This window comes from Dysidea avara, chromosome 5, assembly GCF_963678975.1.
Source record: "Dysidea avara chromosome 5, odDysAvar1.4, whole genome shotgun sequence".
NCBI classification, from domain to species: Eukaryota; Metazoa; Porifera; class Demospongiae; order Dictyoceratida; family Dysideidae; genus Dysidea; species Dysidea avara.
This window is the reverse complement of record NC_089276.1, coordinates 24,254,958-24,274,704: the sequence shown is the minus strand read 5'-3', so window position 1 is coordinate 24,274,704 and position 19,747 is coordinate 24,254,958. Positions and strand designations below refer to the sequence as shown.

Sequence of the window (19,747 nt, the reverse complement as noted above, 5' to 3'; positions counted from 1 at the left end):
TACACGTAGCTGGTAATAACTGAGCCAACCTAGATGATAATCTGTTCTTGATGGCAGTACAATCAGCTATTGAAAAAAGGTTGAGGAGCCCAAAAGTCTCACCAATCAGGGGAATAAAATCTCCACCATTACCATTAATGTAGTCAAAATACTGAGTGTCCTTAGCCTCCTCACCAGCAGCAGCAGAGCAGGCTGAGTAGTGCTTCTAACTCAAAGATCAAAATAGGCAGGATGCCCATGAGATGTCAGGATGGCATACTAATTTAAGTAATAAAGTGCTGCTGACAACAGGCGATCAAACAGGTTTTCATGTTTTATTAAGAGCACTTATGACAGCAGTTTTCTGGCTAAAATATCAAGGAATCAAGCATGAATTTTACCTGCAATCAAGTGATCAAGGTGAATATTTCACAATCAAACTTTTTGATTCCTGTTGCAAGCACTACTACCATACAGCTGTAAAATAAAATCCACCCCTTGAATATCTATGCTAACACAGGCCTTATGACCGTGACTACCTCTTGCTAACGTTTGAATAAAAGTGAAGGAGGGAGGCACCATTTAGTGTACAAAAATTTATACAGATGTTATACAATAATTTACAGCCAGATAACACTTCCAGGTTTCCTGTTAGTCTCATCCCCAGCCATCCACAAGCTCGATCACATGTGATCAAGCATGTGGGCACCTGGGGACAAGACTAGCTTCATGTAAATGAGATGGTAACCAAGTTTCTGGAGGCAGCATCATCTATTAAACACTTCCTAACAGACAACTTGGAGAGTGGGTATCAGTAAATCTGCTGTCTTGTACCAGACCGTTTTTTCCCCCTCACTTCCCCCCTTTCTGTAATTGGGTGAATCCATAGATAGGGCTTATGTACCCTCCAGTATAAATACAGTGTACAAAATGGTCTGGGCACTGGCCCAGACCATTTTTCTCGACACGGCGTTTATAGTATAAGTTTTGAGCAGGTGCTTTTAATTGTAATCGGTAAGTGCCGTGCCTAGAAAGTGGTATAGCCACTCTAGCCATGAGAGACTGAATCTGGGCATGACACACCCTACTATAGGGTATACTATAGGGTATACCTATGTAGAGTAACTGGTCATTATACAGACATCATCACATGGACATCGTCATATCACCCGGATCCAACTACTAGCTGTGAATGAAACTGCACTACTTTGAAGTACTTACATTACTTGTTCTTGCATTAGAATTGCAGGACCATAGCGCAGCCACTAAGGATTTGAGAGCTGTGTTAGCTACTGTAAAAGGATAATGCTTCTTTGTGATGCCAAAGTAATTTCTTTTCTGATATGCATCACTTAATTGATGGTCCAGAAGATCTCAAAAAGTGTAACTGCAAGTCAATCCATGTCTACATGTACATAGTCAGCCCCTGTGGTTGGCAAGCAGTAGTCAACCCCTCACCAATTAGCTAACCCTCAATATACAAGCCAGGACACCAACGTACAAATTCTGGCACATTGCTTTAGAAAACAGTTTGTTAATGGAATTTCAAGTCAGCTTTAGCAATAACACATTTTTTATAAGAAGGATCTCACACAACATACAGTACGTAGCTAACTGCTACAAAAAAAATACTACAGTGAAAATTTGGATTTATACAGTGTAGCTAGTTAAAGTGGACATTGGGTCATTTCTAGACTGGCGTAGATAGCTAAATCACTTACATGGAACCGAGTTGAGTAAAGCTGACTCTATATATACTGTAGCTATGAAACACTGCCTTCAGCAGTAAAGCCCCTTTACACACCGAAATCCTTACAATAAGTTGTGCTTGTTGGTGTCATATCATGCTTCAACACGCAATTATTCAGCTAGACAATTGGGTGTCACCTCCTGTAACCACACCACCCCCACTGCGAATAAATACGAACACAGGGGTAGTTGGAAAAGGAGGATATGGGTACACACGGACACGGATGCAGACATTTTCAAAATACATGCTATTTTTCATACCTAACATTGTTCTGTACAGTAGTCTTTGTTCTAGACACAAACTTCATCTTCAAGTAGCGCTTATAAGGGCATGTACGGGACGAGAGGCTAGCATGCTACAGAGTACTATACACCATATTCTCTTGTACACACGCTCTAGAAATCTAATGCATACTCACACATGGTATGCCCCAACTTAGTTAGCCTTGCAGGTAGGCCTGCATCAAATATTCCAGCATACCTGTAATAGGCTAGAGTGCTATGCTAGCATGTTAGGTGGATATAGAGCTTAATTCCTTGAAAATAGATCAATACTCCCTAATAGAGCAGTCAATGGAAAAACGCCTTTCAATTTTTTTGCCTATTATGCTGTTTAGTGTTCCCATTATGCTTATATTATGCTCCTAGGTTAACAACATTTCTTACCATAGGTTAGGTAGGGAGTAGTGGGGAATCAACCACTAACCTTTCCCCAAAAAGCAAGCAGTTAATAAACATGTTGAGTGATGTAACACCTCCAAGCCAAGCATGAAGACTGAAAAGAAGACTGAAAAGCACTTTAGTGTCACTTGGTAGCTACGCCTCTTCTGGTATTAAAATGAGAGTTGTGGTCTTGCTACCCTATGGTCTTTCACTGGGGGATAGTGGGGGATAAGTGGGGATTCGGCATGGAAAAATGGCCCCAGATAGTGGGGATTAGAATTTTTTAATGTTCAAATCCCTACCTCTGCCCGTGTTCATAGTAGTGGGGAAAAACATTGATAAGTGTATTATGTGGTTGAAAAAATAAGGGGCAATATATAAAAATTTTGGTGGATTTGCAGACTATATGGAGCTCGGGGTCTAAATATTTCACTGTTAACCCACAAAACCTTGGCCAGACCGCTATCTTGCATCCACTTTTTTCTTTGTGACGTCATTGGTTGGCAAGATAAACTATGTCACTATGAACAAGTTGATGTTGTGCTACTTCTAAAAACCAGGCACCCCTGCAGTTAATACTTAGGCTGGCGCTGCCGCCCTTGGCCGTGCCAGACAAGTTAATACTATCCCATTCTAACCAAATAGGCAATTAATCAACCATGTTTATAATTTGTTTATATTCATGTTATTGCTATTAATTCAGCATAGATTGTAAATACTGTAATTTAGCATATTTCGTAATTCACAAATTAATTTGTAATTCGGTAATTACATTGCTATGCACTGCTAAGGAAGTGTAACTAAACCACTTTACACGCATAGAAGTATCTTCTCAACTGTTTTATGGTGTGTCTATTGTGTTTTCTCATGTGAATTGTTTAGAGAAAGTCTTGAGGCTTCCCTTCATTTTTGTTCGTAGGAATTCGTTATTTCTGGTAGCCTACAAAGCCAGATACATGTATGCTGTTTTTTGGTTGTTTTACGCCCATATAGCCCATTGTGAAAGCCATTCATAACATCTTCAGGAACTCGCTTCACCCGTTTTTCAATCTGGCACCACCTCAAAGTGAAAGCTTACCTACTGGGAAGGTTTATACTGGCTCTGTGCAGCCTTCATTTCTCACATACAGGCTGCTTTTAGCATAAGTCACTTTTGCTCATGTGTGTGCAGAAAGACAAACAAATACATATATACATACAAACACACACACATTTTTCAGAAAACAATTTCAGTAAACCAGGTGCATGTCTGGTTTAAAAAGAGGAGGCAAGATAGTGGTTTGACACTTTTGAAACCGTGTACGAGATTTCATGATTTTCACCGTGATTTCTGGTTTCTAAGTTGATTTCTGCTGATTTCACTGACGTCAATAGAGGATATGCACACCATATTACTAGTATTTTTTCTTAAATGCTAATTTAAAAATACTGTAGGGATCTACATGTATGCAATAAAAAGTAGTGAAACAAGAGATGAATGATGGCATTACAGCATAGCTCGGTGGGAAAGTCCCTACTTTGGCATTGAACAAAAATTTACAAAATAATTAATTTGTCAAAGTAGGGACTTTCCCACTGAGCTATGCTGTAATACAGTGAAAAGAGTCACTTCTGGGACCAAAAATTTGGCCTTAATAACAAGGTGGCCTTATTAATGAGGTCATAAAGTACTGCTTAGCAGTATTTGGGACCTGGCTACAATAACGAGGTGGTCTTATTAAAGAGGCGCCGCAAAGTGAGGTTTCACTGTACCATCATTCATCTCTTGTTTCACTACTTTTTATTGCATAGATCCCTAATTAACAATTTTTTTAAATACTAGAGTTTGTTTAGAATTTTTGTAGTACAGCTAGCTACAGTGCAACTGAAGTGCTTCTGAAATCCAGCTTTGAAATAATTCTGTGGCGTCTAAATATGCTGCTGAAAGAAAGTGTTAATACGGAAAATTAATGCCTCAATATGGTTTCTTTGGATGAAGAAGAAGACAAGCAGCCTGACTGAAGATCAGACAATGAGACTAAAATTTGAGCTTTGGTGATTTAAAAAAAAATTATATTGGCCACCTGTAAGTATTTTGTTATATTTAATGCTGTATTATATATTATATGGACTAGTACTATTCCGTAAAGATGATTTTTGTCATGTAAGATGTCTCTAGGATGATTTCCAAAGGCGGAATTTTGGGTGGGATGCAAAATTTTTGGGGCAATTCCTACTTAAATGGTAGGGTATTTATTCAAAACAAAAATGATCAATTTAAGTGGTGCGGTGGTGCTTTCTAAAAAGTTGACAGTGAACGACTATCGAAAATTTGTGAAAATCCCATATAGAAGTATGGGTAGCAAATGTGGCTCAGACTATAACTCTAGAAACTATCAAACCATCTCTTGGTGTGGGTGCTCTGACCACTTCATATGGAAGCTTGTTCCAATTATCTACAATCCGCTGACTAAAAGTGTGAGCTCTTACATCTCATGATATCTGTTGTGACTTCTAGTATTGCTGTAAGTTGGAAAAGTAAAAAAAATTGACTAATGTGTAGATCATAAATGTTATGGAAAATAATCACAAATGTTATGGAAAATACTGTAAACTGTAATCATATCGCCATGTAACCGTTTATATTTCAATGATGGCAGGTTAAGCACTTCAAGTCTTTTTTGGTATGCTAGATGTTTAATAGATGGAACTAACCCATACGTTGGACATGTTCTACTTTTTCTTGGTCTAAAGCATAGAATGGTCCCCAGATAACATTGCCATATTCAAGTTGAGGGTGAACAATTGTTGTGAATAAGCATGTAAATGTTTTTTGGTGAGATTTACAAATGACTTCTTGATAAGACCAACAGTATGAATAGCCTTGATGGTGGCAAATGATGTATATAGATGGAATTTCATTTGGTTGTCTATAGTTATACCAAGGTCCTTCTCATTGCTAACTTGTTGAATATCTTGATTATTTATTTGATATACTGTATGTGTTTAGGGTTGAATGCTCCCAGGTGTAGTGATTTATACTTAGAAATATTAAAGAACAGTTGCCACTTCTCCGACCATTTGAAAGTTTATTAATGTCTTGCTGCAAATTGTGCTATATCTTCCAAGCTATTACTACACACTTTACTGAAAGTCTTAGTGTTATCTGCAAATAACAACACAAGACTATGTATTTCACTTGGGAGATCATTATTATAAAGGGAGAATAGAACTGGACCTAATACGGACCCTTGAGGTATGCTGTTAATAACATCTGACCAAGCAGAGAATGATCTGTTTACAGTTTTATTTTCTTCTTGTAAGGAAACATTCAATCCAGTGCAACAGAGGTCCATCTATTCCATATGCTCTAAGCTTACTTAGCAGCCTATTATGTGGCACAGAGTCGAATGCTTTTTTTAAAGTCAAAGTATATTACATCCACAGAATCTCCATGATCTTGAGCCTCTGTCTAATTTTCTGTTGCAAGCAATAGCTGGGTCATGCATGAATGTTTGGGAAGAAAACCATGCTGCTCCTTAGAGAACAAGTTGTTTTCCATCATAATGTTATCTTTAATAATAGATTCAAATACTTTACACACTGTGGATGTGAGACTGATGATTCTATAATTGCTGGGCTCTCCTTTTTTGTAAATAGGTATAACAATAGCCACTTTCTAGTCTTGTGGAAGAACCCCTTCTGTAAACGATTTGTTAAAAAGTAGACTCAATGGAATACAGAGTTGCTCAGCAGTCTCCTTAAGCAACTTTGGATGGTAACTGTCTGGACCAGGGAATTTAGATGGTGATAATGACTTTAACTTGCAGCACAATAGTTCAGGTGAAATATGTATATTTGAGATAGTGATTCTCTGTAAGAGTAATTATCCATTTGAGGTAAGTTATTCAAATTCTCTTTAGTAAACACATGACCAAAATCTGAGTTTAAAGCTGATGCCTTCTCAGAATCAACGGTAGCTTTATTCCCATCAGGACTCATTATATTTGGTATTGAACTTTTGACTTTGGTCTTAGAGTTTACGTAATGCCAAAAACGTTTGGGGTTGGATCTCATACTTTTTGCTTTTTGGCTTCATAGTTAGCTCTTAGTGATCGTGTTAATTTCCTCACAACATTCCTCTTCTGAGTGTATCTCAAAGTAAAAATATACTTCTTCCATAGGGCTTCTTTTTGGTGTCGAAGTTTGAAAACTTTAGCATTGATATATGGGCATTTCATTTTTGTAGTAGTTGCTGTTGTCTCAATGGGAACACATAAGTGGATAATACTGTTTATCTTTTCATTAAATACACTCCATGATTCATTGGTATTACAATCATTTAGCAACTCATCCCAATTTACTAGACTTAGAAACTGTCTAAACTCTGTATAGTTTCCTTTGTAGAAATTGTATGTGGTTTGATGTCTAACATTAGATGAAATGACACAATCCAATTCAAAGCTAATATAAATATGGTCACTCAATCCTAAACCAGGAAGATAATTAATATTGTTAGCCTTATTAGTCAATTAAAGATCTAGTAAATGTGATTGAGAGCTAGACCGATATCGTGTTGGCTGGTCTATCATGCAAAACATGTTGTCGGATGGTATCAATAAATATTTGCTCATAAGGGGTAATTATGTAATTACTAGCTAATGGAAAACTTTGTAACCAGTCAATGTTAGGATAGTTAAAATCATCCACTATTAAAAGGAAGCTGGAATTGGTACTGCAAACCAAGTTAATGAGGCTGCATAAGCTGGAGGTACTTGTGTTATTGTTAGAAGAGGGGCTGCGGTATATATTTCCAATAACCAGCCATTCATTAAAAAACATATATGCTCTTCAAAATTGTTATCAAATTGAATCTCAGATGGTTGCAGATCTTCAGCAATGTATACACAAATACTTCTTTTCCCACAACTTCCAAGGTTAGGTAGGTTGGGATCAAAGTTTGTGCGCTACGGGCAGGCTTTCGTTCGCCAGTTGTACTACCTCCTAAGTAGAAGAAATCACCGCTCTGTAAGAAGCACTGATAAATGGTCTACTGTCCATGTAATGAATTGATTCACACTTCCTGCCAAATGCCACAATACATTAATTCACCATCATTACATGCTAAAAAATCACATGCTTATTAGAATTTGATTTGATTTATTTTTTATATTCTTAGCAATCAGTATTAGCCGTTCTTCCTTACCAGAGTTAAAACATATACAACACATATAACACAAACAGATACAAAAACAAAAGAAATTAAGGTACATACATGAACTACTGTATTATTATTATTATTACTAGGCCTGGGGCACGTACAACCAAGTACAACCACCAATGGGACAATCTACAAATGGGGCATGTACAAACAGTACATGACCAGCACAGTGTGTGTGGGTGGGTACAGTAAACATAAGTGATATATGAAATTACAATCGTCAGGGCCTGCTATTATTGTTGTCTTGATTACCCAGGGCGGATCTAGAATTTTTTGAAAGGGGGGGGCTAAGCTGGACAGCAACATAGGTAACTAGCCAGACATTAGAAGATACCAAGCCTTCTCACAAGGCCCTAGTGGTAAGATTCATGTAGTATTCATGGTCAAATTATAGTAGCTATTTGGAGTAATGACATAGGGAGGTCCTGGGGGCATGCCCTCCAGAAAAGTTTTGAAAATTAGGCCCTCTAAAGGTGAATCTGAGTGTTTTAACAGTTTTTCAGTGAAAAATAACGGAATTTCAGTTTAATTTTAGTTTTCCATTAAATCAAGACTGATTGCAGTATGCATTGAGTAGACTATACAGGTTGTAGCTAGCTGTCATGCATGCATGATAATCTTTTCATTAGTAGCTACCAAGCATTTAGATATAGCTAGCTATATACCATAATGCATCAGCACCTCTTAGCCATTCAGCTAAATCACATGTATAGCTACAGGGTAAGTAGTAATGGTGTTGAATGCAAATGAGGTCACAATTAATAGTAGCTATGCATATTCCCTTAGCCTAGTGACACTTTGTCAGCCTTAAGACCAAATAAAGTGTACTGGAAAGCAGAAGAACGCAGTGAAGCACAAAACAGGGTACTAGTAGTCATTAGCTAGTCTACTGGCAATCCTTAGCAAAGTGCAACTATATTTGCATTATGGGCTTTGCTGTTGTGATAGTCAACTTATTTCTAAATCTGCTGGGTTATGAAGACTGATCTATAGCTAGCTACAAATGCCAGTACCATAACCCACAGCATGGGGTCATATCAGAAGGTAACTGATACAGATTTAACATTCATAGACAAAAGTGGGTGAATATGCTATAGCTGCCTTACGAGACTGCAAAATTATCCAAAAGACTAGTTTGCTAAATGGCTTTGGTAGCTACATATTATACTGAAGCTGATAACTCTAACCAATTAAACCAACTAACACTTTTTAAATCTTTTTTAAAATATAAAAACCACACTAATCACCTCTTAAAGCCATAGTGGAAAACACTGTTAATTATCTCAATAAAACAATTAAAACTTTTTTGTAACTGGTTTTGGAAGAACTCTTGAGGAAAAGGAAACTATACTCTTCTGGAACAGAGTTGAACAATTGGTATAGTTACATAGGTGTTGATATAGTGATGCATAGTTCCTGAAATAAGTCTGCTTTTGATACACATAGAAGATTTAGGGTTTTATTGGCCAAGTATATACTAACTTGGAAAGGAAAGGGGAGGGGAGGGGATACAGCCCCCTTAGCCCCCCCCCCCCTAAATCCACCCCTGTTACCTGACCATGGAAGGCCACATCATGCATTGTCACCGCCCCTCCTGCATTTTCAAAAGTTGAGGTGCAAGTGCATGCTCTCATATCTATGGTATTGAATCTCACGCCTGCATTAATGAGGATGAATCAGGGTACTGGATTAAGACATGGCTGCTGAAGTTGCCAAGAGTAGACCTTAATTATAAAAGAAGCCTGTCACTGGAAACTGTTATCTGACTTATTTTTAATATGAGCTCGGCCATATGTCCTAAAATGATAACATGATGCCATGGATATACTGCAAGACAAAATTAAATTTTGGAGAACAAACGGCTGCATGCAGCTGATCACGGTGAAAGATGGCAATACCTTCAATAGGATAAAAATTCAATACCAGAAAAATAATGGATATGCCACCAAGAAAAAGTACAATTCCATTGTGTGGTAGCATTGTAGACTGTAACTACATATAGACACAATAATATAGTTTACAGTATGTAGGTAAATAAACAGCAGCAAGCTCAACCACATAGCAATTATCAGTCTAAGGGCACATTTTGTGTATGTTGTGTTTGTTATCTCTATCAGGTTGTATGGGATGTAATTACAGCAGTGTTTATATACAGTAGTTTCCGTCTCAGTGATCTCACTCCTGGCACTGAAAGGCTTCAGGTTGAGCATTATCACACAAACTTATCAGCTGAAAACTGTGCCAGCGTTCTCCACGCCAGGCCCAATGCAAAACCACTGGTAATTGAGTGCTGGTACATCAGTGGTATGGCAATGACAGTAACACAATACTGTACTACATACAGGAGATGCACTTTATACTGTAGAACTGTATGCAACAATGTATTATTGGCAATGAACACTGGAGATGGAAATAATTCAGCTAGCAAGCCAGGTAAAGGATGAACAGAAGTATATAAAATAATACAAACAAATACACAACAAACAAACAAACAATCATGTTAACATGAAAACATACTCTTTTTACTCCAGGTGCGCGCCCACAGCGCCATGGGCATGCACCTGGTTTACTGAAATTGTTTTCGGAAAGTGTGTGTGTGTGTGTGTGTGTGTGTGTACCTACTGTATCTACCTATGTGTCTATCTATGCACCCACGTGAGCAAAATCGTTAATGGCAAAAGCAGCTTGCAAGTAAAAAGTAAAAGCGAAAACGAAGTCTGTAATAAATTTACGAACAGGTGAACTTTGCTCTGAGGTGGTTTCTTTCCGGCAGTCTGAAATAAGGACATGACGACTCTTCTCAGACTTTGTGAATTACATTCTACAGGCGTTTAACAACTGAAAAACAATGGTGCACGCCTCGTAGAGTATCAGGAATAGCCTATCCCTTTGAGTTGGAAAGGGGGCGTATCCTCTACATACGTGTGAAAAAATGAAGAGCAGCTTTGAGGCTTTCCCAAGAGAATTTGCCAGAAAAAACATGATAGTTTAACTATAGAACAGTTTAGAAGATACTTCTGTGCATAATATGTTGTTAAAAGTGGTTTGTTTAACAAGCGCTTCCTTAGCAATGCATAGCAACATAATTGAAGAATTACAAAAAAATTCATGAGTTAAAATTACAATACATAGATGCATTATTGCAAAACCAAAAACCTATTAGCTAAAATAATAACATAGCAATACATAGTTGCTTAATAATATTACAGTAGCTGCTAGCTGCATAGTGCCTGGTTTTTAGAAGTAGCACAACATCATTTCATCATGTGGAGTGTGTCCACTAGCACCTGGCATGGCAACTTTGAAACTCACTGTGCCACCTGAAAACAGTTAGAAACATTAAAACATACTTGTTACTTTGTTGTTTACATGTAAGGTGGCCTCTGGCACTCCTGCAATGTGGTGTTAGCTAATCTTCTTCTTCACAATCTGAAATTAAAACATGGGTGTGGTACTGGATGTTATATAGAATTACACGTACGTATGTTTAAGTCATCAGCATAATTATTATACGGTTGTGCCTTCGTTCACAGGCAAATCTATCCCCGGTTAGTTCATGTCTCTAGGCATCGTAGTTTTCAAGAACATTATTTCTTTATTCATATCAAACATATCTGTATGGGATTTGTCAAAAATCAAGCATTTTCAGGTGGTCAACATTAAAAGTATTGGGTTAAACCCTTAAAATTTAAGAACTATGCATTAAATAAATCTAATATCTGTTTAATATCTTTTTGAAACCTCAGCTTGGTAAAACAGGCTGATCATGAAATCTTGTAATTTGTTGTCCAATGCAAAATGCATGTATTTTACACTACCGTGTAGTGCAAAACTTTGGCAGTGGAAAACATTGGCAAATTTGGCGAATTGTTCTTCCATTTGCCAAAGTTTTACCCGCTGAAGTTTTACCACGTGAGAAGTTGTGTTAGTTAGAATGGCTGGTATTCTAAAATACTTTAAACCTGTGCCCACTTCGTCATCATCTTCGCCAAATCTTCCTGATCCAGATGGGCCACTCAGTAAAAAAATCCCAGCCAAAGCTATTGAACTGGCTAATGCAAAAATTACAGAGGCGACAGAAGTGCCACATGGCTGCTCACCATATCTTTATCTCATACCAGGGCAGTGATACGAAGTTGGCAAACGAGCTACAGAACATGATGTAACAGCTTCTTTAAGGTATTACGCTGGGAAATAAAGAAGACGAAGACGAATAATGATAATGAATCAGAAAACTCTGATAAAGAGCCAGAGAAAAGTAAAAGAATTTCCTCGAAAGAAAACAGGGTGACCTCTGCTTCTAGGGGTTGAATTAGACACCCAAGTACAAGAATACATCAAAGATGTAAGGAGGCGGGGCTTAGCCATTAATACATCGGTAGTCATTGGCAGTGCTCAAGGTATTTTGATGTACAAAGATGCTAATCTTCTTGCAGACAATGAAAAAGGAGCTGAAATCGAGTTATCAAAGGACTGGGCAAAATACTTGCTAAAACGGATGGGGTTTGTGAAAAGAAAAGCCTGCAGTAAAGCAAAAGTTGATGTCGAACAGTTTAAAGAAGTGAAGGAGGACTTCCTATTGGATGTCAAAAACATAGTTGCTATGGATGAGATTCCAGCAGAACTGGTTATTAATTTTGACCAGACTGCGCTAAATTATGTTTCGGTTACTCCCTGGACAATGGAAGAGCAAGGAGCAAAATGAGTTGAGGTGGTGGCTAAGGATGATAAATGGCAGATTACTGCTGCTTTTGCTGGGTCAATGTCAGGAGATTTCTTGCCACCCCAATTAATTTATGAAGGTAAAACAACTCAATGCCTGCCTCAGTATAAATTTCCTTCCTCTTGGCACATGACCCACTCGGATAACCATTGGTCCAATGAGTTCACAATGATAGAATACGTTGAGAAGATCTTGGTGCCATATATCAACAGAAAAAGAATCGAACTGAAATTATCACCCAACCAACCAGCACTGCTCATATTTGATAATTTCAAAGCACAGACCACTTCTTCTATGCTTAAATTGCTTGACAGCTACAGCATCAATGTTGCTTTGCTTCCAGCAAATAGATTGCAGCCACTTGATTTAAGCGTCAATAAGACAGCAAAGGATTTCTTGTGTTCCAAGTTCCAAGATTGGTATGCTAAGCAGCTGTGTTCACAACTACAGGAAGGGTCAGAAACACCAGCAGTAGATTTGAGACTATCCACAGTTAAGCCATTAAGTGCTGGGTGGATTGAGTCCATGTACAATTACTTCAAAACTAAGCCTGAGATAATCAAGAATAGGTTCAAAGAAGCCGGAATCATGAATAGCTCAACCCCTGCAAATTCTCTTGCATCAAACACTGTTTAGTGCCTGGCATTCTACACGACATTCTGCTACAATTTGCAACTTTAACATTTTAATTTGATCGGAAAGTGTGATTACTGTACATTTAATTTAAAACAATACATTTTATAGTCACAGAGTAAATAAATTGAGATGAAATTATTTACAATAATCAGTCAACCCCAGTATCTTGTTATACATGTGGGAAAGGGGAAAGGTGTTGCTTGTTAAAGCAGTTGATCAAATGTGCTCTCATTGATTCTTGCTTCAACTGTAATTTGTTCAAATTTATCCCAAATGCAAGGGCTGTTGCAAAAGCGATGGCAAAGACACCACAGTCAGTTCACAACCGTTATCTTGAGCTTCTCTGATCCTAACTGGAACAGATTGGCAATGGCATGTTCTGTTTCCTTGTTACAGTATTGAAACAGTGAATCGTAAACTCGGACTTCACCAAGCTGACAATTTAATCTTGTGGCAACTATCCAGTGGTGTCTTCTTTTACAGTGTATGATCTGGACTTTGTTCCGGACTAAAGTTTCAGTCATTTGTAACTTTTTGTCTTGGCATAATGTTGATGCTAAACCATTCAGTTCTGTAAACTGTTTTTTTAATAATTGCTGTGCAAAATTGATCTCAATATCACACAACTCGTCTCCCATTATGATTTTTTCCATATCAGTGCATTTAGCCCTTTTCCTCATAGGTGACTCTTCTTCTAGCTCCTGCTCAGCTACAATAACAACAGGTGAGGAAGATGCTTTCAACTGCTCTTGGCATTTCACAAGTTCCTGTCCTTTATTTGCAACTGCAGGCAAAAGTGCCGGTACTGGTTGATTGGTAGGTACGTGAACTTCAAACACTTCCACTGACAGTGTTGACTGAAACAATTTCTTGGCTTTCTGACATTCATTGGCGCTAACGGACTTGAAGATTAATTTACAGGGTATTTCTAGACCACCCTGAGGCAAATCTGAGGAGTACCTTCGAAGTCCATTAATTACACAAACAAGTAACCCGCCTCTCCTAATGAATAAAGAGCAAATCGTCGATATTATTCTTGGCACATGACCTACAATTCGATCGGTCCCCCCTATCCTTTTCTTTACAGCCACAGCATACGGATTGTGACAGCTGCCTGGCTCACGCTCACATCGAAGTTCCTCGCCAATTATTGGGTCATTCCATATCAGCTTGTATTCATGATATCCGCGCATCATGGATTCAACACAAAATATGAAGTTGAAACCTGCCATGTGGACGCTGAGGTTCACACACTCTGTTTACTTCCCACCGACCACGTTGTACCACGCGCAATCAAATTTACAGAGTTAAGGTTCTCCGGATTGCAGAAACGCTAACCTCGATGCCAACAGCGTTTTGCCTCAATTGTTTCGCCAATGTTTTGCACTTCTGTAAGATTGTTAGTGGAGCATTTGCCAAAGTTTTTTTTGCCAATACAATATTTTGGCAATTTGCCAAAGTTTTATGCCACCAATGTTTTGCACTATACGGTACATACAAAAACATTAATTTACAACCTTTAACTCACAAAATCTCTACAGCACATCATACAACAAAAGAAAGCCCTTGAATTTCTCTACCCAATTCCAGCCGTACAAACGGGAAAATGTTGCCATAGCGACAGTTGTTTACTGCTGATGATGACATAATACGTGCTTCATACATTAACCTATTGGAAATTTTAATTACCTTGGCGGGAAAAATCCCAATTTACAAGTTGTTATCCTCAACCAAATTCGATAAATTTGGTATCATTCTATGCAGTGAAGGATGCTTAATAAGACTCCGACTGTACAAATTGTTAAACAGATTAGTTTACAGAGATATGTTGAAAAACATGTGTTTTTACAGGCATTCTGAACACGTAAATTTCACAGTACAAGGCTCCTTTTTAGCTTCCCCTTCATTACTACACAAAGAACTTACACATGAATTGAATTGTCTTTCATCGAGGAATCTGATACACCAAACCTTGTGTCTGTCAACCACAGTACGCAGAAGTTATGGCGCCTTGTTAGAAGACGGTGTTACTTTATATGAAATGGGCGTAACCTATTATTGTTCATCTCTTGTTTCACTACTTTTTATCGCTTGGATCCCTACTTCATTTTTAAATTTATAATTTTTAATATACTAGTTTGTTTAATTTTTGTTAAGCTTAAAGCATACAGCTAGCTATAAACATGTGACTATTCTATTAGGGTGACCGCTGTATTAGAGTATCTTGAGTCAGTTTGCAAAGATGTGTGCTTGCCCAAACGGGGCGTGGTCATCGTGATTTCAATCCATTATTAGAGTCAGCCTTCCAACTTGAAGGTGTGTGGTCACTGACTAGCTATTCTGTCACCTAGTGTAAAAGGGGTGTGTCATTGTGGTTTCAATCGATAGATCGATAATGCGTAGAGTAAAGAATGGGCGTGATTATTATTATTATTTGATCTTGTGACATATCGTGAAGATACAGGTAGCTATCTAGTACCAGGACCTCCGTACAGTAGCATAGTCTAAGCGCCTTAAATAATCTTGCGGCGTCTATTATGCTGCTTAAAGAAAGTGTTGAAATGGAAAATTAACGTCTGGATATGGTTTCGTTGTATGAAGAAGAAGACAAGCAGCCTGATTGAAGATGAAAGAAGAGACAAGGCGCAGAGGACCTACACTCATCGGAACCCCAAAAGGCACATCCCACTGGTGAGTTTGTTATTGTGGCATAAAATGGTGGCCATTCGCTGCTTCGTTTGGCCTCTAGCCTTGCAACTGTGGTCAGTGAGTGAGGCAGTGAGGCTAAAATTCGAGTTTTGGAGATTTTTAAAAATTTTATATCCGGCCACCTGTAAGTGTTTTGTTGCATTGATGCTGTTTCATGTATTATAATGGACTAGTACTATTCCGTAAAGGTGATTTTGGTAATGTAAAATGTCTCTAGGGCGATTTTTAAAGGCGGAATTTTGGGCGGCGCACGAAAGGTTCACTGCAATCCCTACTCAAACGGTACTACTGTACCATTTGATTTGATAACTAAGGCAGATTTAAATGATTATTAAGTAAGTCAAGTGATGAAGTTTGGACAATGTTATCAAGTTGATTCCATATCCATAAATATGGAAAGGAGTTTTTATATGCATCTACTTTTACACACATGCAGTAGATACAAATTACATGATAAATACATAGAATGTTTTCGGTATGCATATCCTTCTATTATCATTTACGGGAAAATCTCGATCTTTCTAATTCAGTTACACTAACTTACCCAAAACCTTCTCCCTAAGGTAAGGTAAGTGCGGGTAATTCCGGACACTTAGATCGTTCTCAACAATGGTAGAATCCCTGGGCCTATAATTTGGCATGCTAATGCAGTGTCCTATGGCCTATCTACAAACCAAAATTGAAACGAATCCGTTATTCCACCTTGAAGTTTGACACGTATTTTTAGCGTAATCACGAGTAGTTTTGTCCAAAAACTTTGAAAATGTTTATCTAACCAGGCAGCCCAAGCTCATATTTTTGATTTTCAAAGATTTATATGAAGATCATACTCTTGGCTAATTGCATACTAAAAATCATAAGAATCCATGCAGCACAGGCGGAGTGGCAGTCAATTTTTCAGCAGCTGTTCGGTTGAAATACTAAGAAAACAAGTAGTCAATTGTCATCCCCACCTCATGTTGAAATCCTAACTGTTCTCATCTCTACATCAAATCCATTTATGATCAGTGTTGTTTACATTCCTCCAATACTTACCATGAATTGCTGCATAGATATCTTACCAACCTAGTCAATGAATCAAGTCCAATTATTCTCTTGGGAGACTTCAATCTCCCTGATGTCAACTGGACCACTTATAGTGGTTCCTCACCAAAATCTAACAAATTTTGTGACTTACTGTTTCAGCTAAACCTCTTTCAACTGGTTGATGAGCCAACCCACAATCAAGGAAATACTCTGGACTTAATAATCACTAACAATGAAGATACTGAGTACAACATATCTATTCATCCCCATTACCAACTGATATCATCTGATCACTTTATTGTCACCTTAAGTGTTAAGTCACATGCAGACCATATACCCTCACACACTCCACTAGTTATCTTTGATTACTCTAAAGCCAATTATCCTGGCCTCATCAATTATCTATCTCATATTGACTATACTACCTGTGAACAACTATCTGACATAGACTCTATCTGGCTCTTTATCAAGAACAATATCACTAGGGGAATGGACCTGTTTATTCCTAAAATTAGAACCAGCTCTTCTCAGTTTCCTAAATGGTACACTTCAAATATACGCCATCAGATTAAGTGTCTTCAGACTCTACGAAAGAAATACAAATCTCATCCTACTGATCACAATTTGAATCATATAAAAAACAGCAGAAGATAACCCCCAAAACAGCATCCAACAAGCCAAGGCCAACTTTGAAGCAAATCTAGTCCACAATTTTGCCTTCAGTAATGACTCAAAAATATATCAGCATGCACTAAATCTGCTTCTATCCCTGCTACAGTCTTCTTTGATGATAGTTCTGCCACCCATGACATTGATAAAGCTACTTTGTTCAACAGGTACTTTTACTCGGTGTTCTCTCAGAGTACCTACTCCTTACCTCTATCTGAGGACATGTCTTCTACAAATTCTACCATTGACTCCATCAATATCACTGAAGACGAAGTCCACACTGCTTTACTATCTCTTGACTCTTCAAAGGCGACTGGTATTGATGGAATTAGTCCTGCTGTCCTAAAAAAACTGTGCTATTGTTTTAACCAAACCTTTATACTATTTATTTTCATGTGCCATTTACCATTGTTGTCTTCCTTCCGAATGGCAGATACATTGCATCACCCCTATTTTCAAAGCTGGCAACAAAAATTGTGTTACTAATTATAGACCTATATCCCTACTCTGCATTGTGTCCAAGGTACTCGAACATATCATTCATGAAAAAGTTACAAAATCTATTTCTAGTCGTATCTCTACCTCACAATTTGGATTCATGAAAGGGCGCTCAACTTTGCAACAACTTCTTATCTTCCTCAAAGATATTTATGAGCACAAAACCCAAACAGACGTAATCTATTTAGATTTTTCCAAAGCTTTCGACCGAGTTCCTCACAATGAACTACTCTTAAAATTGTGGCAAATTGGCATTACTGGCAACCTGTGGTGGTGGTTCAAATCATATCTCTATAATAGATACCAATGTGTACAACTCAATGGTTCCTACTCAACTCTACTTCCAGTTTTATCAGGTGTACCCCAGGGGAGCATCCTTGGCCCACTTTTGTTCTTAGTTTTCATTAACGATTTGTATCTATCCATTCATCACTCCAATGCTTTATCTTTTGCAGATGACACTAAATGCTACAAACTCATTTTTGAACTACTTGATTCCATCAAACTCCAGGATGACCTCAACTCCTTATTTGACTGGTCTCAAGACTCAAACCTATCTTTTAACACTAAGAAATTTATTCACCTCTCCTTTAATACAAAGTTCCCAACTTCTTACAACATTGACGATTCCTCGATAATATCTAGTAACACCCATCGTGACCTTGGTATCATTCTATCTACCGACCTGTCCTGGAGAAACCACTATCACCACATTTCATCCAAAGCTTATCGAACTCTAGGATTGCTTAGACGTACATTCAGCCATTCTATTAACACTACAACTAAAAGAACTCTGTACATAGCACTAGTAAGGTCTCAGCTCCTGTATTGTTCCCCATTGTGGCATCCCTACCTTATCCAAGATATCTCTGCTCTTGAAAGAATACAGTGCCGAGCTACCAAATACATCCTCAACGATTATGTTTCTGATTATAAAACTCGCCTTGTCAAGCTCAACCTACTACCATTAATGTATATTTATGACCAGTGTGACATTCTGTTTTTCATAAAATCAATTCAAAATCCATCTGATCATTTCAACATCCAGACCTTCATCAAATTCTGCCATCATTCTACTAGGTCTTCTTCCAGTAACAAACTTGAACATGTTTTTACGTCTAATCAACAAAGAAACTTCTACTTCAACAGACTTCCTCAAACCTTCAACAGCTTACCAGTAATTGACCTAACTCAACCCTTTGTTACCATTAAATTTCAACTAACTAAAATCCTATGGCAGCATTTTATGAGAAACTTCGATCCAGACAACCAGCATAGTTTCCATTTTACATGTCCTTGTAGCATCTGCTCCAAACATCCCAAGCCACCTAACTTTGATACATTTAGCAGCTAATTGTAATTATATAAGTAATGATAAGTACTTAATTTAAGAAATGGGATCTGGTACTTGCCAGATTACCTTTAGTGCAATTGTATACAAACTCACTTTTATTGTTGTGCAACCATGTACACCTGTAACATTCGAGGTAACATTGCACTATAAAGCTAATAATTGAATTGAAAAAAACATTCGCGAATTACATAAACTTTTAAAAATACGCACTGCTGCTTTCTCCCAAAGGGTATGAACTTTCTACTTGATTTATAAGCTGCAGATGAGTGGTACTTTAGTCTCCATACTTCAAAGAGGATTTGTATAACCTGTAGAAGGCACTACTTGCTTGTTATTCGAAGTGTTCGGAATTAGCCGCATGTTGCATTTTTACACGCTTTTAAATTTCGGCTCATAACTCCTCAGCAGTTGATGGTATCGAAACAAAATTTGTACTGCAGATGCACCATGAGATAGGCTTTAAAACGATTCCTAGTGTTTGTTTTAACTCGTTGTGAGTGCAGTGTTATAGCGATTTTACTAAAGAGTGTCCGGAATTACC

General features: G+C 37.8%; 1 protein-coding gene across 3 annotated transcripts in view; it reads right to left on the bottom strand.

Moving 5' to 3' along the window:
* Nucleotides 1–19,747, bottom strand: part of LOC136256945 (uncharacterized) — a 53,453-nt gene that overhangs the window by 33,532 nt on the left and 174 nt on the right. The window lies entirely within an intron of this gene.